Source organism: Esox lucius, chromosome 9 (genome assembly GCF_011004845.1).
Source record: "Esox lucius isolate fEsoLuc1 chromosome 9, fEsoLuc1.pri, whole genome shotgun sequence".
In the NCBI taxonomy this organism is placed as follows: Eukaryota; Metazoa; Chordata; class Actinopteri; order Esociformes; family Esocidae; genus Esox; species Esox lucius.
The window spans coordinates 25,474,772-25,490,344 of NC_047577.1; the positions used below are offsets into that span (position 1 = coordinate 25,474,772).

Sequence of the window (15,573 nt, forward strand, 5' to 3'; positions counted from 1 at the left end):
AGGTACACAGACCTACCTGGACCAGTTGGAAATGGTGGGTTATTCCTGAATATATGGTCCCATAGCAAAAATGTTGTACCGCTGTCTAGAGGGGGTGTGTCAACTTACCCACTAGCTCAACTTATCCCACTCTCCCCTACGTTGTGGCAACTGATACTGTTCGCTGGGATGTGGGTCTTACAATTGCCTGGTATTTAAATTCTCGGAGCGTCCATTTTCGCTGTGTAGTTCATATGAACTCAGAATTTATTCGCCGCTTTTTAACATTTGCAACAAAAAGCCCTCTACCGACTTCGTACATTTCTGATGCGTTTTAGCAGCGTGCGTTTGTGTAGATTTGTTTGTAGACCTACTTTTGCTGGAGGATTTGTGAGGATTGTAAAGATCTCGTTTGGGAAATTGCCAGTGGAACAAGAGAAGACGCAAACGGAAACTACAATTGGACAGCCAGGTAAAATAAGTTGCAAGTTAATTTCATTTATTGTTTTACACATGACTTGAAGGTAAACAAAAAAAACCTTGCGATGGTTCTTGTTTTAAAAATGTTGACGCAGCAGTCATGCAGAATCGCAATCGCACTATTATGTTCCGGCCCTGTCATCCCAATAGGCTATGTAGCTGAGATAAACGATTATATATCTCATAGTAGCCAAGGCCTAGACAATGTAATAATAATTTAAATACCTACCAACTTCATTTTCTATAAAATTGATAATAGCCTGTCGATTACGATATTATAATATGTAGCCTTGTCAATAAATTAGACGCATGTAACTGTAATTGTACACTCAACTAGGTTTTCTTCTCAGAAAATGCTTTGCAAGATCCAGTTAGAGAAATGGTTTTTGGTAAATATTTCCAATGTACATTCTCAGGTCTAATGTCTAATTTGGCCTTAGACATTGTTCCGGGAATGCTTCTGGACAGTTTGCTGTATGACTCTTCAACCGCATAAATCCCTTTAACGCCCACTGTCCGCAGCATTCATCCTCATTAGAGACCTACATGTGCAGAATGACAGAAACATCCTAGACGTAGGCCTATTATAGTAATATGTATGTCCTAAATATTGTGTTCAATTTAAGCCTAAATTTTTTTAAAACATTTATGTAGATCAGGTTTTTTAACCTGGCTTGACTGGCAAAAGCATCTGTCAAGCAGATACCAGGTGGTGAATTTGTAAAACACATTTTGGGATATGACAGTTTTCTGGCAATTATGACTTTTTTCGTCCAGGGAGCCTATCATTTTATATCAAATTTCACATCACTCGTACTATATATATTAAAATGAATTGCTAAATACTTTGGATGTACTGGGGGCCAATAAGTTCTTGTTTCTTTGTATAATCGTTATACAATAATGTGACAAATAAAGGCTACATGACTAATAATTACTATGGACAATGTAGGGACGTAGTACATTTCTTTTGCATTTGTCTATATACTCTGCACTTATTTAAAATGGTTTGTATAGGCTATTTTTATAGGCTACTTTTAAATATCTTCAAGTTTCTCCTCAAATGTTTGCTCTTATTGCAGAGTAGCACACTTATTTAGACATGATATCTGATTAGCCTGAATAATCTCTCTCTTGCAGAAAAAACATGTCCATTCCACATCTGTAGCTACATGATAACCAGCTAGTGGTATTTTGAAATACTGACATGATTATTAATACTGTCCCTTAAGTTTTATTCCACAAATGTTTTATTTAACTAGTCACATTATATTTTTGTGAAGTTACACTTGCAATGTGCTATTGTTTGCCAACTGATTGTTATTTAGGATGTAATAAGTATTTACCCACTTGGATTGTGGATGTAGATGCATTTTAAAGTGGGATGAAAAAATATTGAATTGTGATTTGTTTGTGAGCAAAAAAATCTAAATATTCCATGATTTACTGGTATCTTAAAATGAAACAAAAATAGTTGTTGACTAGGTAAGCAAGTCTTATAAAACAGATCACAAGACTACCCCTTCCTCTTGAAAAAATAAAACATTATAGATGTTACATTAGAGTAATACAGTATACGGCGCCCACACCACAGATTGATTTATTGCTTTGACCTTGACCTTCTGGCAGCTGCATCTGTGTGAGAAAATGAAAATAATTTTTGGTATCAGTTGTTTTTCGGGGGGGGTACATATCCGATTAGAGAGGGAGGGGTAGAGCAGGTGATTCAGGGGGATGAATGGGGTTAGGTCAAAAAGATTATGAAAAATGACATTTTAATGGTTGTTAATTTATGTACGGGTTGTTAACAGCTGTGTTTTTCCAGGGGGTACATGTCCGGTTAGGTAGGGGGTGGTTAATAAGTGTTTTATGGTTATGTTCTTCCAAGTTAGTGTTGAGATGAAAGATGGAGAGGAGCAGAGCAAGGGGGGTTAAACTGATTTTTCCGCCCCTACACCATTCTCTTGGTGTTCGCTTCATTCTCTTGGAAAAGAGGGTGTGCAACTGGTGGTGTAGGGTTTCTGGAGATGCAAGGGGGGGTTGAGCAGCAGTTATCTTTGGTTCATTCTCTGAGAGTCACCAATAAATAAGAGCTAGACTCCTGGTTTGCAGTTGAAATCGTTTTTTTACTCTGTATAAGAATCAAGATGGCGTCTGTGCTTAGTGATACACCCTTGACAACCCAGACTTACGAAATAGGTAGAACGGAGGAACAAAAAAAGAGACGTTCCAGAAATACACGATGCACCAAAAAAGCATTTTCTTTATGTTTATAGAATTCAGAGACCGCCGTTCAAGCAGCTGATGGATCAGCATTTGATTATCCGGCTTCTAAAGTGAAGTTGTACATTTTAGACATGGGAGCTGAATATACAAATGACACCTGTGGCGTGGAGTACCAAATCACTGACTGGGAAGTATTACGCCATGTGGTGTGTCATGAAATGAAGTCAGGCATGAGAGGTTACACTATTGACACTTGTTTGGAGATCGATTGGGAAGGTGTACCGAGCTCCACTGAGACAATGCAGCACATAATAAAAATCTGAAGGGAAAATGGACATCCATTTGTTTTTGTTGAGTTTTCTTCCTTTGCATGGAACATAAGCGATGGAAAGATTGTTAAAATGTCACAGGTATGTATACCGGTTAGCGTCTGGTGTGATCTGGAAAATGGCATGTTTTGGCGAATTGATGAGCTATTCGCACAAAGTCAACAATGGCAGAGCGTTGTTAAACTTAGGAAATGTCTTGTTGCAGACACTAGTTACGAACACGATCCAGCTAAAGCCAAGATGTATAAGGAAGCAGGAATGATATGTATTGGTTAAAAAGCCACGCCCTCTGGTCAAAGGATCTATGCAGCAATTAAAGGGAAGGGCTAAAGTAGACCGTTTCAAAGAACCATGGCTTCAATGATACCAGAGGACGCCGCTGGGAGACCTATACCCCGCGTTATATAACAACGTCGGAAAATATCTCTCTCCTATAGGCCTGTTACGAGCAGTCCTAAAACATATTTTACACTATTGCTTGATGAAGGTACCTGAGACCTGGAATGGGATATACAGGTGCTGGTCATATAATTCGAATATCATAAAGAAATTATTTATGTCAGTAATACCATTCAAAAAGTGAAACTTGTATATTATATTATTCCACACAGACTGATATATTTCATATGTTTATTTCTTTTAATTGTGATGACTATAACTGACAACTAATGTAAATCTTAAATTCAGTATCTCTGAAAATTTTTATATTACTTAAGACCAATACAAAAAAAGTATTTTTAGAAATGTTGGCCAACTAAAAATTATGAACATGAAAAGTATGAACATGTACAGCACTCAATACTTAGTTGGGGCTCCTTTTTGCCTGAATTACTGCAGCAATGCGGCGTGGCATGGAGACGATCAGTCTGTGGCACCGCTCATGTGTTATGAGGGCCCAGTTTGCTCTGATAGTGGTCTTTCTATAGGGTTAAGGTCAGGTGAGTTTGCTAGCCAATTAAGAAGAGTGGCTTGACACAAGGAATGCGACAGCTGAAACCCATGTCTTGCATACGTCTGTGGGTGGTGGTTCTTGAAGCACTGACTCCAGCTGCAGCCCACTCTTTGTGAATCTCCCCCACATTTTTGTTTCACAATCCTCTCCAGGGTGCGGTTATCCCTATTGCTTGTACACTTTTTTCTACCACATCTTTTCCTTCCCTTCACCCCTCTATTAATGTGCTTGGACACAGAGCTCTGTGAACAGCCAGCCTCTTTAGCTATGACCTTTTGTGTCTTGCCCTCCTTGTGCAAGGTGTCAATGGTCGTCTTTTGGACAGCTGTCAAGTCAGCAGTCTTCCCCATGATTGTGTAGCCTACAGAACTAGACTGAGAGACCATTTAAAGGCCTTTGCAGAATGATTTGAGTTAATTAGCTGATTAGAGTGTGGCACCAGGTGTCTTCAATATTGAACCTATTCACAATATTCAAATTTTCTGAGATACTGAATTTGGGGTTTTCATTAGTTGTCAGTTATAATCATCAAAATGAAATGAAAAAACACTTGAAATATATCAGTCTGTGTGGAATGAAGTTTTACTTTTTGAATGGAATTACTGAAATAAATCTTTTTTATTATATTCTAATTATATGACCAGCACCTGTACATAAAACTTTAGACAAATATTTTTCTAATTTGTTTGTATGCATATATAATCGATGTGTGTGTGTTAAAAATACAGAGCCATAAGCCTGTAAATGTATTCAATGTAATAAATTATTATGTAACCGAGAAAACTGATTTGAAACTCTTGATTGATATTGTAAGCATGTAAACTCTTGATTAATATTGTGAATACATTCTCCTTAACCTTTTCTATAAGTTTATGATGCATACTTTTGGAATAACCATTATAACGAGAATTAGGAGGATGGAGCAGCTAATGAAAATTAAGTATTTTAATCCCGCTCATCCGGGGTCTTTTGGAGGAAAGGAGCGACTTCAGGGAGCTATTGCACAAGAAACAGGAAGTAGTATAAGTGACGGACCTGTAACTGATGTCAGTCCGGCTAGGATGCTTATACTCTCCATAAGCCAGAGGGTGTTTACCACTCATCGTTTATCCCAATTCTAGGCCGACTTGTGTGATAGTCAAGCTTTTCTGATAAAAATGATGGAAATCGCTAAAGGTTAATGGTAATAGACATTTTCTCAAAAGTAGCTTTTCTGAGAGTGTTAAAAAATAAGAGCAGGGCTGAAGTGACTAGGGCTTTTGCATCTATTTTGAAAGAGAGTGGAATTCCCAAGAAAGTCCAAACGGACTCTGGAAAGGAGTTCTTTAATTGTTCATTAAAAAAAATTGTGAATGGGTTCAGATTGAAAAGCTTCCGTTATTGTAAGTTATAACAAGACTTTGAAGGAAATTTTACAGCTCATAACACACAGCGTTATGTCGACGTGATTCAAGACCTGGTAAAAAATTATACAGTGGGGCAAAAAAGTATTTAGTCAGCCACCAATTGTGCAAGTTCTCCCACTTAAAAAAATGAGAGAGGCCTGTAATTTTCATCATAGGTACACTTCAACTATGAGAGACAAAATGAGGAAAGAAATATCCAGAAAATCACATTGTAGGATTTTTAATGAATTTATTGGTATATTATGGTGGGGAAAAAAAGTATTTGGTCAATAACAAAAGTTCATCTCAATACTTTGTTATATACCCTTTGTTGGCAATGACAGAGGTCAAAGGTTTTCTGTAAGTCTTCACAAGGTTTTTTTTAAGTGGGTGAACTTGCACAATTGGTCATTGACTAAATAATTTTTTGCCCCACAGTAACTACAGTTATCACAAGAGCATACGTATGACACCGTTACAGGTAACAGCTGAGAACACACTTGAAGTCTTAAAAAATCTTTACGGTTGGTTTCCCCTTCGTAAAAAGAAAGCCATTTATTTTCAATTAAAAAAGGCGATATTGTGCGTGTCTCAAAGTTGCGAGGTGTTTTTGATAAGAAATATGAACAAGGTTACTCTGACAAATTATTTTCAGTGACGGAATGCATACTGCATACCTGTTTATAAGCTAAGTGATGGAACCTTATATGAACAAGAGCTTCAAAAAGTGAAGATAACTAAAGAACGTTTTTCACGTAGATGAGATTTTGAAATGAAAAAAAGTTAAAGGAGAAACCCACGTACAGTGGGGAGAACAAGAATTTGTTACACTGCCAATTTTACATAAGTATTTGATACATCAGAAAAGCAGAACTTAATATTTGGTACAGAAACCTTTGTTTGCAATTATAGAGATATTTTCCTGTAGTTTCCTGTAGTTCTTGACCAGGTTTGAACACACTGCAGCAGGGATTTTTGCCCACTCCTCCATACAGACCTTCTCCAGATCCTTCAGGTTTCGGGGCTGTCGCTGGGCAATACAGACTTTCAGCTTTCTCCAAAGATTTTCTATTGGGTTGAGGTCTGGCTAGGCCACTACAGGACCTTGAGATGCTTCTTACGGAGCCACTCCTTAGTTGCCCTGGATGTGTGTTTCGGGTCGTTGTCATGCTGGAAGACCCAGCCACGACCCATCTTCAATGATCTTACTGAGGGAAGGAGGTTGTTGGCCAAGATCTCGCGATACAGGGCCCCATCCATCCTTCCCTCAATATGGCGCAGTCGTCCTGTCCCCGTTGCAGTTGTCCTGTCCCCAAAGAATGATGTTTCCACCTCCATGCTTCACGGTTGGGATGGTGTTCTTGGGGTTGTACTCATACTTCTTCTTCCACCAAACATGGCGAGTGGAGTTCAGACCAAAAAGCTCTATTTTTGTCTCATCAGACCACATGACCTTCTCCCATTCCTCCTCTGGATCATCCAGATGGTCATTGGCAAACTTCAGACGGGCCTGGACATGCGCTGGCTTGAGCAGGGGGACCTTGCATGCGCTGCAGGATTTTAATCCATGACGGCGTAGTGTGTTACTAATGGTTTTCTTTGAGACTGTGGTCCCAACTCTCTTCAGGTCATTGACCAGGTCCTGCCGTGTAGTTTTGGGCTGATCCCTCACCTTCCTCATGATCATTGATGCCCCACGAGGTGAGATCTTGCATGGAGCCCCAGACAGAGGGAGCCCCAGACCATCATCTTGAACTTCTTCCATTTTGTAATAATTGCGCAAACAGTTGTTGCCTTCTCACCAAGCTGCTTGCCTATTGTCCTGTAGCCCATCCCAGCCTTGTGCAGGTCTACTCTTTTGTCCCTGATGTCCTTACACAGCTCTCTGGTCTTGGCCATTGTGGAGAGGTTGGAGTCTGTTTGATTGAGTGTGTGGACAGGTGTCTTTTATACATGTAACGAGTTCAAACAGGTGCAGTTAATACAGGTAATGAGTGGAGAACAGGATGGCTTCTTAAAGAAAAACTAACAGGTCTGTGAGAGCCGGAATTCTTACTGGTTGGTAGGTGATCCAATACATATGTGTAACGAGGACGCGCATGGAGGACGGCCGCCACCCCTCCCGACGTGGTGTTCGGCGCGCGTCATCGCTGGCCTTCTAGCCACGCCGCTACTCCTCTCACGGCACTGTCATGTCTTGTTATTGCATGCACCTGTTGTCCATTCCCTCATTAGATCGCATATATAAGTTCCTGTGTTTCCGGGTGTCTTTGTGTGGTATTGTTCTATGTTCTGTTTGTTCCGGATTTGCTGTGCGCAATTGTTATGCGCTTGTGCGCATTTTGAGTGCTACCTCCTTTTTGATTGAGGAACGCAATACATATAATTTGACTGCCTCCCTGCATTCGTCTCCTTTTTTTGCATACACACCATGAAGACAAACTGTGACATTATGTCATGCAATAAAATGCAAATGAATTATTTAAAAATCATACAATGTGATTTTCTGGATTTTTGTTTTAGATTCTGTCGCTCACATTTGAAGTGTACCTATGATAAAAATTACAGACCTCTACATGCTTTGTAAGTAGGAAAACCTGCAAAATCGTCCGTATATCAAATACTTGTTCTCAGGTGGAAAAACTGTCTGGAAAGTTCCACAGCTGGGTCCTAGAGTCGGAAGTATTGGACGCAACAGGATAACTACCGCTAGTGTGTTGTTCACAACTGTTTTATCTGACTCTCCCCAGCAATGCCTTAGCCAAAATAAATCCAAACAACAAAAGTTCTAATTTCACAACAAATGTTGCCAAACCGATAGAGCTACTGGGGAGCTGGGAGGTAGGTCTCGTGGAGATTATATACCCACATAACTGGACACATATCCTGAAAAAAGAGGTATTATCACAATTAATTATACGCGGCCTCACTATGTACCTGTAACCAAGAAGTATATTGAAAACATACAGATTGGGATTAAGAAGGATCAGAATAAAAATATAGTGTTTGAATGGGAAAAGTGATTGTTGAACTCGACTGGTACAGTCTTCTTTACAAATGTAAAGATGTTACACAATCCGCAACTTGACCCTAACTGGTACATCTTATTATGTTGATCAATTAGGGAACGGACTCCCAGGTTATTATGGCACCCCTACTATGTAAAGGTTCAGGGGTTGGAGGTATATTTTGTAATCTGTTTAGAATAGTTTTACCACTAATGAAGAGAGGCTTTAGTATAGCTAAGCCACATCTGAAACATGCAGCGAAAAAAAAAAGTTATATCGAACATTATGAGTAAACGTAAAGCATCAGATCCTGAAAAAGAAAGAGGATGCGGTGGACTCATGATGCTGGTTTGAAGAACTAAAAAGAGACTCCCTGGTGTGTGGATGCCTCCCCCTAAAAAGCCAAGGTCAGCGGTTAAATTAAAATCAGTAAGTCAGAAGCGGCGCAAAGGCAGGAGGTCTGCAAAAGGAATACATGAAAGTATTTTCCCAAAAATTGCTCTTACGTAGAATGTCACCTAAAGCAATAAAAACGGAGCTTGATCTTTGTTCGTGCCCCATGACAAAATGGATATTGGATAGTGCAAATTATGTTGAGATTATGCCGATCTCGGCCCTTACAGAGAACAGCCCTATAGAATTCTTTATCCCCGGTCACTGTGAATTTTACCCACGGTGGACCTGAATAACACATTATCCTCTGGCCACCATCTTTTCACAAGTGGATGTTTCATCAGTCAAAGCAGCTCTACCTACCCCTACAGGGCAATAATGGAATGTTTACTAAATTACTCTAGACACACTAAATAAACAATTTGCAGCCGGCTTGTTTAACAAAGATACAGGAGGCGGTATGGAGTCCATCGACCCCGCAGCCGTTCCACTGGCTGCAAATAGAGGGCTGATAGCTCGATGTTCGCTTTCAACTTATCCCCGGATGATGACAACACAGGAAACCTTTCACCAGTCTCCACAGGCAGCCTGAGACTGGAAATGCGCTTCCAGTTTTTTGTCAAATGTATTTATATTGATAAAAAAATCTCATTACATTACAATTGTCGATTGTGTATTTATTCAGAAAATTTTAACCAGTCTTCAGTATTCTGCCTTTCAAATTAGTGTATTTTGGAGGGAACCAATTTAAAATGTTGTATCTTTCGACAAATTTTATAATTAGCCACACCGGCCAGGGGTAAATTGAGATCGGCCATGATCTTAAGAAAATGGGTCTATCCTAGAGATCTTCTGTCTTCAGATATCTTGTGAGGCAGTTGAAATTTTTTGATCAAGTCTATCATATTAGAGCCTCTTAAAATTTTACCATTACTGATTAATTCACCCTTGTCATTCCAGACAGCTCTTCTTTTTGACCCCTTTATTTGATTCATAATGTATACAAAAAAAATGTGGCTACGTGCTGGAGTATGCTCGAGAACGTCACTCATAACATCATCCTCATCTATGGCGTGATCCTGTAAGCTCCCTGGAACAAAAGGTTCTGTAGACTCTGTTTCCGGTAGGGAGAGGGTCAAGTTTCCTGTTATTTTAATCTCTTTTCAAATACCTTTGTAAGAGTTGAGAGTATTTCTTTGCCTTGTCATAAGGATTAATTCCTTTCATGTTCAATACATCCTATCCGTATCCAGATCCCTTTCAGCCGTTTGTCTAATAGTTTCAGGACCTTGTTGCTTAAGTTTATTCAGCTGATGTAGAGGCACTAAATACATTTTGTTAGACATTAGCTCCCACACCTGGGGGTGATTACTGAGGAAAGGGAGGACTTCGCTTAGTAGGGGTAGGAGGAAACCGCCCGTCTGCTGTATGGCACGCCAATTATTTTTAATACTTGTCCTTTTATCTGCAAATAGCTGGATGACTGCCTTTTGCCTCTTTAGTTTGTTTAATTGTTCCTGGCTGAGTGGGATGCGCCCTTTGAGAACATTCAAAGCAATCTCGCAGAGGGCTGGCTACGACTAGGGCTCTCAAAAAGGGCAAATGTCTTTTTAAACATGCAGACATGTTTACTTTTTCTTTGGGACGTAAACTGTTGGCCACTCCCACGGGAACAAACCTGTTCTGAGTCTTAAATGTTCTGGTGTAGAAGCTTTAAGGTCTACCAGCAAATAGGAAAATGTTCTTTTGTTGCGTCTTCGTAACTTTCCGTAAAAAAAAGCTTGTCTCCCCGGGTACATTTGCTGAGCCAGAGTGTTAATCTGCAGTTTGTCTCTAGGATTTTTAAACAAAACCATATAAAAGTTTTTCCACTGCTGCATGGTCCAACATCCATAGTTGAGAAAGGTAAATTCCATCTTGAATCAAAACCTTCTACAAACTACATCTTATCTCATCAGAGGCCAAATGGTAATGTGGTACCGTCTGCTAAAAGCACTCTCTTGTCAAACACCACCCTGACATTTTTTATGAGTGATGCATTGCGCACATGGAAACCTTTTTTATCCCTGACAATTATTTTGTAAGATGGAAAGATTTCAACATTAGTTTTGTCTTTTATGAAACCCTCGATCAAATGTGTGAGTGATTCCAGGTTTACATTTGGGGCGTTTTCATAGTTTTGTGTGATGCCTTTGACCTTCAAGACTACACGATTGTTTTTAGTCCAAAACCCATAACTCTTGCGACCACACAATGATCAATCTGTGATATGATCACCATCTTCAAGTTCATTTGTTAAACCCCCCAAATAATTGCTCAGATGGGGCTTCCAGTCACCCCGTTTGCGCAAATAAACCACAGAATCTGTGTTGTGGTATAGAACTCTCCTCTGTAGCTGTTCCATAAGATTCAATTCAAGACTGCCGTAAGCTGTCGTGAAAGCTGCAATGATTACATAGACATTTTTCCGGGACATCTAAGTTAATTATTTTTATGCTGCCACTTTACCAGGTTGCTTCTCCAGAGTAAAAAAATTCTCTAACAATAGATGTTGTCAGCATATTGCTTCTCTGAGGATACTTTCCCTTCAAATTGTTCAAAAAAAGTTTAGAAAAACTTCTCTTAGCCATATTGACTAAAAAATGTTCAGGATCCAAACATATGCCCTCTTTGTCATAATAATCCTGAATGTACCTGTCTTTGCTCTCTTGTTCATTGGCTGTTGCAGGATAACTCGAAGCCATCTGCTTGCCTCTCAAGAAAGTCTTGATATACTCTTTAAAAAGCTGTCTCAAAAGCTGTCTCGACACTGTCGATGACTGGATAACCGTCTACATGATAAGGGCCAAACTTTTTTTCACCCCCTTTCAAGGCATGCTGAATAAAGATGTGTTTTATCTCAGCCAAGTACTCCAACCATTGGATGGAACCACTAGAGTATATATGTACTGTCTTCAATAGTTATCAGGTGAGAGAATGGCTATAGATTCCTCTGTCATAAAATGAGTATGATAGGTTTTCATACAAGCCGATGCAATAGTTATACAACTTAAGGGATCAACGCCTGTGTCATTGATTACTTCCTCTCTGAACGTGAGACAACCTTCACGCAAGATAGAAACATCATTGTCACAATACATTTCCATCTCTTTATGAAAATCAAAGGTTTCATGCCGGACTGTCTCATACCATGTCATAAACTTCTTTCTCTCTTTGACTGTCATTTGATAAGCTCCATACATTTCAGGACCGGGGTAAGGGCCGATGTAATTGAGATTCTCCTCAGAGCGGATAAAATGCAGAAACCAACCTTTAACAGCTGTTTCAAAACCGAGAGCTTTGGGCATTTCAGAGAGTTTCATGGGAAGAAAGCTAAGACTGTCAATATATCGTTGATCAAATGCGTGATCTATAAAACACAACACCTTGCTTCCTTGGGTTATAAGTGTGGAAGTTACGCCTTGCAGTACCAAGGGGTTTAAAAGAAGGTAGGAGTCATAACCACTTGAATTATGGGCTATGAAAGTCTACTTTCTATATTTGTTTTTCCAAAAGTGCTTTAAAAAGAGCATGGCACAATTCTGTCCCTTAGCCTTCAAAGGTCATGCTAGACACAAATACAGGTATGTGTAAACCTGTTGAGTCATTCTGTCGGGTTTCAAAGTCATAAAAAACTATTTTTTCTGAGGGATTGAATATAACAGATTAAATATAACAAATTGAATATAACATTTGTGGACCTTGTTATGAAAATGTTGAACTAAGGAGTAATTGAGAAATGTCTGCTTTTCTATTGCCTGGTATGTAACAATTTATTTTGATTGTGATACACATGTCTGTATAGTATCAGAGCATCACTAGGTACTCTTGGCATCTGTTCCTCTGCATAGACCAAGAAGGGTATCAGTCCTTTGTTCCTTAGGAATATGGTCCTTGGGGGGAAGTAAGTTAAGTTGGCCTGTTTAGTTAAACACAACAGTAAACATTATGGCAGGAAGGATAAGGTGGGGGGAGAGCCTTCCCTTAGGGTAAAACCTATGTGACACAAGACAGATGGGCAGCATCTTACCACACCCCTTTTCCCCCTATAAGTACTTATGATTGTCATGTATTAAGTTAGAGACTCCTCAGATGATTATTCTGTAAGCGTTCGACGTGTCTCTCTATTTGAAAATAAACTGTTAATTATGCCAAGAGAATTCTGTTCCTTTACTTCCTTGTTTAAGAGTTCTGATTGATGAAATTGCCATCACAACCTTTTCATATTGGACGTTTTCTGCTACATTTGTGTGGTTCGGGGTTATTCATTTTTAGATTATAATTCTCTTATCGATGTAACACCAGCTGGCAAAATTACCTGCCCCATGATGCCATAAGGCCAACTTGTGTTTTTCACAGCAGTAAGCTGTACGGCATGTACGGTTACAGTCACAATCAGTTCTAGGGTATTATCGGCTAAGAGTGTTAAATTGGACTGTACAAGCCTTTCAAGCATATCCAGAAATGTATTCATGTTTGCATCACCATTCTCCATAATATAGGATTCATTGTTTCGTATAGAATCACCCCTAATTTCTAATTGCAGTACATCTCTAGGCTCTGCGTAGGCTGTAGCTCTTTCTAACAGTTCTGTTAAAGTGGTTAACACATTGACATAGAACATTGAATAATCATACATTTAATTAATGTGAGCAAAATTAAAACGCTGTCGGATTTCAATGTTGCTGAATTTATTGCGATAAACAATATTCACATTTCTATCAAGACCTCTACCCTGTTGATTCGCACCTGAATGGGAGGCCTGTGGTTCTAAAGGAGTGGATGGTTCAGGATTTAACTCCGTAATTTCAACACTTGAATGGGAAGCCTGTGGTTCTAAATGAGTTGGCAGTGTCATGCTGGTTCAGGATTTAACTCTTTTATTTGACTAATCAGAGCATCATAGTCAGGGTTTATGTGTAATGCTTCTGGACTCGAAGCTGTGATTAATTCATCATAGTTTATGTGTAATTCTTCTGGACTCAAAGCAGGTGGCTCTGGGATTAACTTGTTCATTTGTTCAAACAGCATTGAATAATCAGTGTCTCTATCTTAATGTTGTGATGGTGTTATGTTAGAAGATGATCTAATTTGATCTATCAATGCCTAATAATCAGGTTTTGTATCTGGCGGTGGATACACTCTTATAGCTCTCAACACATTGCCGTGTAGAGATTGGCCTCGAAGAGATTCTGGCAAACCGTCCGGCGCCTCAGGAGAGGGAAACAGTGCCCTACCAACGCTGTTTACAGTAGAGGTGGGCAGCTGTTGACCTCAACTGGGGATTTCGTCGGGCGGTGGAAGAAATACTTCGAAGATCTCCTCAATCCCGCCGTCACGTCTTCCATTGAGGAAGCAGAGGATGAGGGCTCAGAGGTGGACTCGTCCATCACCCGGGCTGAAGTCACAGAGGTAGTCAAGAAACTCCTCAGAGGCAAGGCACCGGGGGTGGATGAGATCCGCCCTGAGTACCTTAAGTCTCTGGATGTTGTGGGGCTGTCTTGGTTGACACGCCTGTGCAACATCGCGTGGTGGTCGGGGACAGTGCCTCTGGGATGGCAGACCGGGGTGGTGGTCCCTTTTTTTAAGAAGGGGGGCCGGAGGGTGTGTTGTAACTATAGGGGGATCACACTTCTCAGCCTTCCCTGGAAAGTCTATGCCAGGGTTCTGGAGAGGAGAATACGGCCGATAGTAGAACCTCGGATTCAGGAGGAACAGTGTGGTTTTCGTCCAGGCCGTGGAACACTGGACCAGCTCTATACCCTCTACGGGGTGTTGGAGGGTTCATGGGAGTTTGCCCAACCAATCCACATGTGTTTTGTGGATTTGGAGATGGCATTCGACTGTATCCCTCGCGGCATCTTGTGGAGAGTGCTTCGGGAATATGGGGTCCTGGGTCCTTTGCTAAGGGCTGTCAGGTCCCTGTATGACCAAAGCAGGAGCTTGGTCCACATTGCCGGCAGTAAGTCAGACTTGTTCCCAGTGCATGTTGGACTCCGGCAGGGCTGCCCTTTGTCGCCGGTTCTGTTCGTAATTTTTATGGACAGAATTTCTAGGCGCAGCCAGAGGCAGGAGGGTGTCAGGTTTGGGGACCACACGATTTCGTCTCTGCTCTTTGCGGATTATGTTGTCGTGTTGGCCCCTTCAAACCAGGACCTTCAGCATGCACTGGGACGGTTTGCAGCCGAGTGTGAAGCAGTGGGGATGAGAATCAGTACCTCCAAATCCGATGCCATGGTCCTCAATCGGAAAAGGGTGGCTTGTCCACTTCAGGTTGGTGGAGAGTGCCTGCCTCAAGTGGAGGAGTTGAAGTATCTAGGGGTCTTGTTCACGAGTGAGGGAAGGATGGAACGGGAGAAAGAGCTGAGCCGCAAGGCAAAGCTCTCGATTTTCCCGGTCAATCTACGTTCCTACTCTCACCTATGGTCATGAGCTTTGGGTCATGACCGAAAGGACAAGATCCCGGATACAGGCGGCCCTTTCTCCGCAGGGTGGCTGGGCGATCCCTTAGAGATAGGGTGAGAAGCTCGGTCACCCGGGAGGAGCTCAGAGTAGAGCCACTGCTCCTCCACATCGAGAGGGGTCAGCTGAGGTGGCTTGGGCATCTGTTTCGAATGCTTCTGGAACGCCTTCCTGGGAAGGTGTTCCGGTCCCGTCCCACCGGGAGGAGACCCCGGGGAAGACCTAGAGGGACTGGAGGGACTATGTCACCCGGCTGGCCTGGGAACGCCTCGGTGTCCCCCTGGAAGAGCTGGAGGAAGTGTCTAGGGAGAGGGATGTCT

At 41.1% G+C, this 15,573-nt stretch overlaps 1 protein-coding gene across 8 annotated transcripts in view; it reads left to right on the forward strand.

Moving 5' to 3' along the window:
- Positions 1-156: 156 nt before the first annotated feature.
- Positions 157-15,573, forward strand: part of LOC105027157 (CSC1-like protein 2) — a 299,336-nt gene continuing 283,919 nt past the window's right edge. For all 8 annotated transcript variants that reach the window (XM_034294237.1, XM_034294244.1, XM_020044463.3 and 5 more), the window contains exon 1: positions 157-451. The gene's annotated coding sequence lies outside the window, so the exon portion shown is untranslated. The remainder of the gene's footprint in view (positions 452-15,573) is intronic.